Source organism: Myotis yumanensis, unplaced genomic scaffold (assembly GCF_028538775.1).
Source record: "Myotis yumanensis isolate MYYU_CA2020_CCGP unplaced genomic scaffold, mMyoYum1.0.hap1 SCAF_10, whole genome shotgun sequence".
NCBI lineage: Eukaryota > Metazoa > Chordata > Mammalia > Chiroptera > Vespertilionidae > Myotis > Myotis yumanensis.
The window spans coordinates 30,141,050-30,148,025 of record NW_027223761.1 but is presented as its reverse complement, the minus strand read 5'-3'; positions in this window follow the sequence as shown (position 1 = coordinate 30,148,025).

Sequence of the window (6,976 nt, the reverse complement as noted above, 5' to 3'; positions counted from 1 at the left end):
CCTTGAAGCAGAGCAATCCTTGAACTTTTTAGAAGGGAAGTGCTCCGTATCCTTCCCATTAGAGACATTTTAAAGCTGCAAGCAGATGAGCATGCTATATTAGCAGAAAATCATGTTACATGCTAGATGAACAAAACGGCTCAGAAACCAAACATTTGGACTGGTTATTTACTGATTGAGTGCTCAGTCCATTAGATTCTGCCACAAAGGGCAATATATGCAACACATTATACTGTAGGACATTTTTTTTCAATTTCTTAAACGTCAATTTGTTGATGTATAACTTACAGTAAAATTCGCCCTTCTGAGATGTACATATAGTTCTGTGAGTTTTGATCAACATATACAGTTGTGTAACCACCAATCAGAACACAGAACATTTCCATCACCTCAAAACAGTTCCCCATCCCAATCTTCTCCCCAAACACAGCCCCTAGAAACCACTGATGCCATTTATGTCCCTCTAGTGTGGTCTTTTCCAGGCTGTCACATAATGGAATTATACGGTATGTATAGGTTTTTGGCTCAAACACTTAACATAATGCTCTTGAACTTCATCCATTTTGTTGCATGTATCAGTAATTTGTTGCTTTTCATTGCTGAGTATGATGTACTTTATTTTTTATTTATTGATTTGAGAGAGAAAAACATCAATTTGTTATTCCACTTATTTATGCATTCATTGGTTGATTGTTGTATGTGTCCTGACTAGGGATTGAACCCAAAATCTTGGCATATTGGGATGACACTCTAACCAACTGAGCTACCCAGTCAGGGCTAGATGTACTTTAAAATTCCGGACACTTACAGCTTTCACATGCATATTTTCTTTCATCTGAACAACAAGTCTAATAAGGTAAATACTATCCTTATTTTACAGGCAAGGAAACTTTTTTCTGTAAAATCTCCATTGGCTATCCCAGTGCCTGGCACATGGTAGTTTCTCAATAAATATTTGTTAAATTAATGACAATGGGATGACAGAACTATGTTCCAATATGTGTGCATGTATGCATCCGGTCTAGCATTTCTGGAGAACTGATTCCCAGATGTGGAATACTGCCTGAATGTCTTCCAAATAAAATACACCAACTTACATTCCTACTCTCAAGAATACAAAACATCATCCTCATCTTAACCAACAGTGGATATTATTCATCTTAATTTTTTGTTGTTAATCCTCACCTGAGGATACTTTTTCCATTGACTTTTTTAGAGACAGTGAAAGAGAGGAAAAGGAGAGAGGGAGGGAGGAAGGAAGGGGGCGGGGAGAGAGAGAGAAAGTGAGAGAGAGAGAGAGAGAGAGAGAGAAACATTAATGTGAGAGAGACACATCAATTGGTTTCTTCCTACACATGCCAGGACCAGGGGTCAGAGATTGAACCTGAAATGTGCCCTGAACCAAGAATCGAACCCGTGACCCTTCAGTGCATGGACCAATGTTCTAACCACTGACAGATACCAGCCAGGGCCATCTTAATTTTTGATCATCTGAATAGCAAAAACAAGTATCTACTCTTTGATTGGCATTTTTCTATTATTGGCAGAGCTGAGCATCTTTTCAGACATTAGTTCACATGTGAAATTCTTATGTCATTGCTTATTTTTAAATCAGGTTATTTTTCTTATTTATAAGTAGGAGTTCTGTGGATATTGTGGATAGTAACTATATGCATTGCTATCACCTAAGCCTTTCATTTGTCTTTAACTTCATCTAAGATGTCTTGTACCTCACACTTCTTTTGTTTTTACAAAGTCAAATCAATCTTTTATTCTGCAGTTTAACAGGCCCACAAATCACACCCTTCTGCCTCCTTCCAAGATGGGCAGGTGAAGAGGAGATGAGCTGCGGTGGTGGGTGTGAGGGCAAAGAGTAAGAGTGGAAGCAGGGTGACTGGCTGAAAGGCTATCGAAGGAGTCCAGCTGAGATATAATGATAGATATGGGTAGAGTGGAGAGGATGAGAACGAAGGACAAATTGAGCATATGCTTTGGAGATGCAGTTAATAGGATCTGTTGATGGCAGGGGCTGAAAGGAAAAGGGAGCTTCAAGGATGATCCCTAAGCTCTTTACTTGACAATTGAATAGATTGATTAATCTTAGTAAAGATGAAGACAGGAATGGGTGAAGGGGATTAAGTCTTGTTTTGCACTCAGTTTTGAGATGCTTCTTAGCTATCTAAATGAAGATGTCATGCAGGCATCAAGAAACAGGACACTGCCCTGCCTGTTGTGGCTCAGTTGGTTGAGCATAGCCCATGCACCAACAGCTCACTGGTTTGATTTCCAGTCAGGGCACATGCCTGGGTTACAGGCTCAATCCCCAGTGGGAAGCATGCAGGAGGCAGGCGATCAATGTTTCTCTCACATGGATAGTTCTCTTTTTATGAGTCTAGCATTATCCTAATTCCAAAACCAGATAAAACCCCTGAAAAAAAAGAAAATTACAGGCCAATATACCTGATGAACATAGATGCTAAAATCCTCAACAAAATAAGAGCCAATCAGATCCAGCAATACATTAAAATGATCATACACTATGACCAAGTGGGATTTATTCTGGGGATGCAAGGTTAGTTCAATATTCGCAAATCAATAAACATGATACATCATATAAACAAAATGAAGAATAAAAATCACACAATCATATTAATAGATGCAGATTGTTTTGACAAAATCCAGCTCCCATTTATGATAAAAATTCTCAGCAAAAGTGGGAATAGACAGATCATACCTCAACATAATAAAGGCCATATATGACAAACTTACAAAGAACATCATACTCAGTGGAAAAAAACTAAAAGTGTTTCCATTAAGATCAGGAACAAGACAGAAATGTCTGCTTTCACCACTCTTATTCAACATAGTACTGGAAGTCCTAGCCACAGTGATCAGACAAGAAGAAGAAACAAAAGGCATCCAAATTGAAAAGGAAGAAGTCAAACTGTCATTACTTGCAGATGACATGGCATTTTACATAGAAAACCTTAGAATCCACCCCAAAAGTGCTAGCTTTAATAAATAAATTTGGCAAAGTAGCAGGATACAAAATTAACATCCAAAAATCAATGGCATTTTTATATACCAATATGAAATCTCAGAAAGAGAAACTAAAAAAAAATCCCATTTACCACTGCAAATAATAATAAGATACCTAGGAATAAACTTCACCAAGGAGGTAAAAGACCTATACTAAGAAAACTATAGAACATTGAAAAAGGAAATAGAGGAAGACACAAACAAATGGAAGCATATACCATGTTCATGGATTGGAAGAATTAACATTATTAAAATGTCCATACTTCTCAAAGCAATCTACAGATTCAATCCAATTCCTATTAAATACCAACAGTATATCTCACAGATATAGAATAAATATTCCAAAAATGTCTATGGAACTAAAAAAGATCCAAAATAGCCACAGCAATCTTGAGAAAGAACAAAGTTGGAGGGATCACAATACTGGATATCAAACTATACTACAAAGCCATTGTAATAAAAACACCCTGGTGCTGGCACAATAACAGGCATATAGACCAATGGAACAGAACAGAGACCCCAGAAATCAACCCACACCATATGATCAATTAATATTTGACAAAGAAATCAAAAGAAAACAATGGAGTAAAGGCAGTCTCTTCAATAAATGGTGTGAAAATTGGACAGGTACATAAAAAAAAAAAGAAGCTAGACCACCTTCTTACACCATACACCAGAATAAACTCAAAATGGATAAAAGACTTAAATGTAAGTTGAGAAACCATAAAAATTCTAGAAGAAAACATAGGAAGTAAAATCTCAGACATCTCACATAACAGTATTTTCACCGATACATCTCCTAGGGCAAGAGAAACAAAGAAAAAATAAACAAATAGGACTACATCAAACTAAAAAGCTTCTGCACAGTAAAATAAAACATCAACAAAATGAAAAGGGAACCTACTGTATGGGAGAACTTATTCACCAGTGATACATTTGATAAGGGGTTAATTTCCAAAATATATGAAGAAGTCATACAACTCTTCCCAGGTTCGATTCCAGTCAGGGGCACATGCCCAGGTGGTGGGCTCAACTCCCAGTGGAGGGGGGGGGGGGGGGGGGGCGGGGGCGTGCAGGAGGCAGCCAATCAATTATTCTCTCTCATCTTTGATGTTTCTATCTCTCCCTTCTCCCTTCCTCTCTGAAATCAATCAATATATATATATATATATATATATATATATATATATATATCAACAACAATTAAATATTTGCTTTATTGATATACTAGGCTTAGAGAGCTGTGTTTAACAAGCCAGCCTAAAATAGCACCATGGTTAGACTATAGCCTGCTTTTCAAAGCCATCATTTTAAAACTTATTAAGCAAATAAGGGATCAAACATCTCTCGTCCACCTGATGTGATCTTTTTATACACATACTGCTAATAAATCCCACTTGGAACAGCTGAAAATCTTTTTTAAGGCTTTGCAGATGAGCTCATGAACACAAATTTCACCAGTTAAGTTAGGTCGAACAGAAGGAACTCAAAACAAGTTGTTGCCCAATCAGAGCTCATTGTTTGTAAATTATCGGCCTGTTCCCCCACCCCTCCAAACCCCCTTAAAAGGACACCTTGACTCAATTATTGAAAATCTACATGTGTGAAATAAGCCAGTCAATGAAAGAAAAATACCACATGATCTCACTCATTTATGGATAATAAAGACCATTATAAACCGATGAACAAAAATAGATACAGAGGCAGAGCAGCATCGAACAGACTGTCAAACTATAGCGGGAAGGCTGGGGAGGGTTTGGGGGGGCGGGTGGTAAGAGATCAACCAAAGGACTTGTATGCATGCATATAAGCATAACCAATGGACACAAGACACTGGGGGGTAGGGGAGGCTGGGGGAAGGTCAAGGGGGCAAAAAAAGGAGACATATGTACTACTCTTTGTAATACTTTAAGCAATAAAAAAAGAAAAGAAAATTTACATGTAACAAAGTGAAAGGATTAATTTCCATGACTCAGTTTCTCAACCCAGGTTTAAAAAAAAAAAAAAAGCCCTATAAGGAATACATACCAAAACCAAACAGGAAAATTAAAGCCTGCATAGTTATGAATCAAAATTGTTTCACCACAACCAGGTTGCATACAATTACATCAACTGGTTCTGTATACAATATTGAATTGACCAGGACAAAGTTTAGAACAGAAAAGCTGTAAGAAATAGGATCCTAACTACAGAAGTTGCAAATTTCAAAAGGGTATGAAAAACTAATGAAATTTGACTGTCTCTTTACATTTCAAAGAAATAGACTTGCTGTAAAACTATATACCATTTTTACAAACAGATACATTTACAAGTTGTTTTTATCTTAAAAATTGAGGACAATCCATATTTGCAACTACAATGATTGAGCCTTAAGTCAAGTATTCTTGTCCATTACAAGGTTAACAAACTAAACCACTCAAACCAAGCCACAGTGGAACAGGTATAAAGTCCTGAGCACTTGGACTTTCTTTTCTTCAAGAAGCACACCCGGGAAAGCCAATTATACAGAGGAAAAAGCTTCCCTTCACACTCTGTTGTACAGTACTGAGGCTTCGAGTCATAGTCATGCTTCCATTTTTAAGAGAAAACTTGGTTTGAACCTTAGTGAATGAATATGTGTTTAGTTTAGTTTTTATTTTACTGAAGGGGATCTCTGAAGCAAGCTACAACCATCCTCCAGAAACCACAATCGCAATGGAAATGCTCCCTGAGCTTACCTGTCCGTGGCATTATAATTATGTGTTTCCTTGTTTTTCTCCTTTACCATAAACCCCTTGAGGGTGAGAACTATGCCCAGAATCCAGCACAGGGCCTGTTATAGAGAAGGTGCTCAATAAATAATTACTGAGTACACGTTTGCTGAGAAGGAGTGAATGAATATAAAAATGAGCAAGTCTATGTGAGAGAAATTACAGACATGATAATAAAACAAAATGCTCTCTGTAATCCTTAATCAGAAAATCAAAGCTCCATTTATGCATCTGAATACAAAACAGGATGTTTTTACAAGACCTCAGATGATTCTACCCATGTTCAAATGGAAAGTAATTTGATGAGACACAGGGATGAAGGACAGAGATCAGGTCAGGACATAATCTCTTGAGTCCTCAAGATCCAAATCTAGTAAATCTCTTTCCAAAAGCACAGTAATCTTTACACCATGATGCCTTCCGTGAGCACTCCTGTCCAATGAACTTGGTGTATGGGAAGAGCTGTGTCCGTGTCTGTTTATACACAACTTCATGCACGTTTCACTCCAAATCTGTTCCAATTTTCAATTACATTTTTTTAAAGTTATCATTGGAAACCCTGTTTATCATTTGCACATTTTGGCTTCAATACATTACTCCAAGAAATGTTGGCTTGTGGTCATTTTGGACACACTGAGCAAAATAGCCCAGTTAGTGTCAGTCATGACAAAGCCTTCATTTGCTGTGTATTGTAGTTTGCGTAAAGTCAGACAGTAAGTGACAGAGACCAGAATCCAAGACCTCACTTATCCCAGGGCATTTTCACATCAATGTGCCACAATTTTTTTTTTTTTTTAAAAAGGTTAAGGAACCCAAAGGATTTCTTTCTTTTTTTTTTAAATTTCTTCAGGTTTTCAGACTTCCTTTGACTTTGGGTTCTAAATTATATGGAAACCTCCTAATCCAATATTAAGAGGTACTTAGTGGGGTGGTGAAAACACCACATAATATACAGATGATGTACTATATAATTGTATACCTGGAACCTATATAACTTTATTAACCAATGTCATCCCAATAAGTTTAACTAAAAAATTTTTTAAAAGCACTCAATACCATGTGGGTAAGCCAAGACATTCTAGGTCCAGGGCACATGATTTACATAAATGATAATGGAAATTTTGTTCCCTGGAGTTATTCAATACAGCATTCCTGCTCAGGTTAATAAAGTAAACACTGTGAGAAAA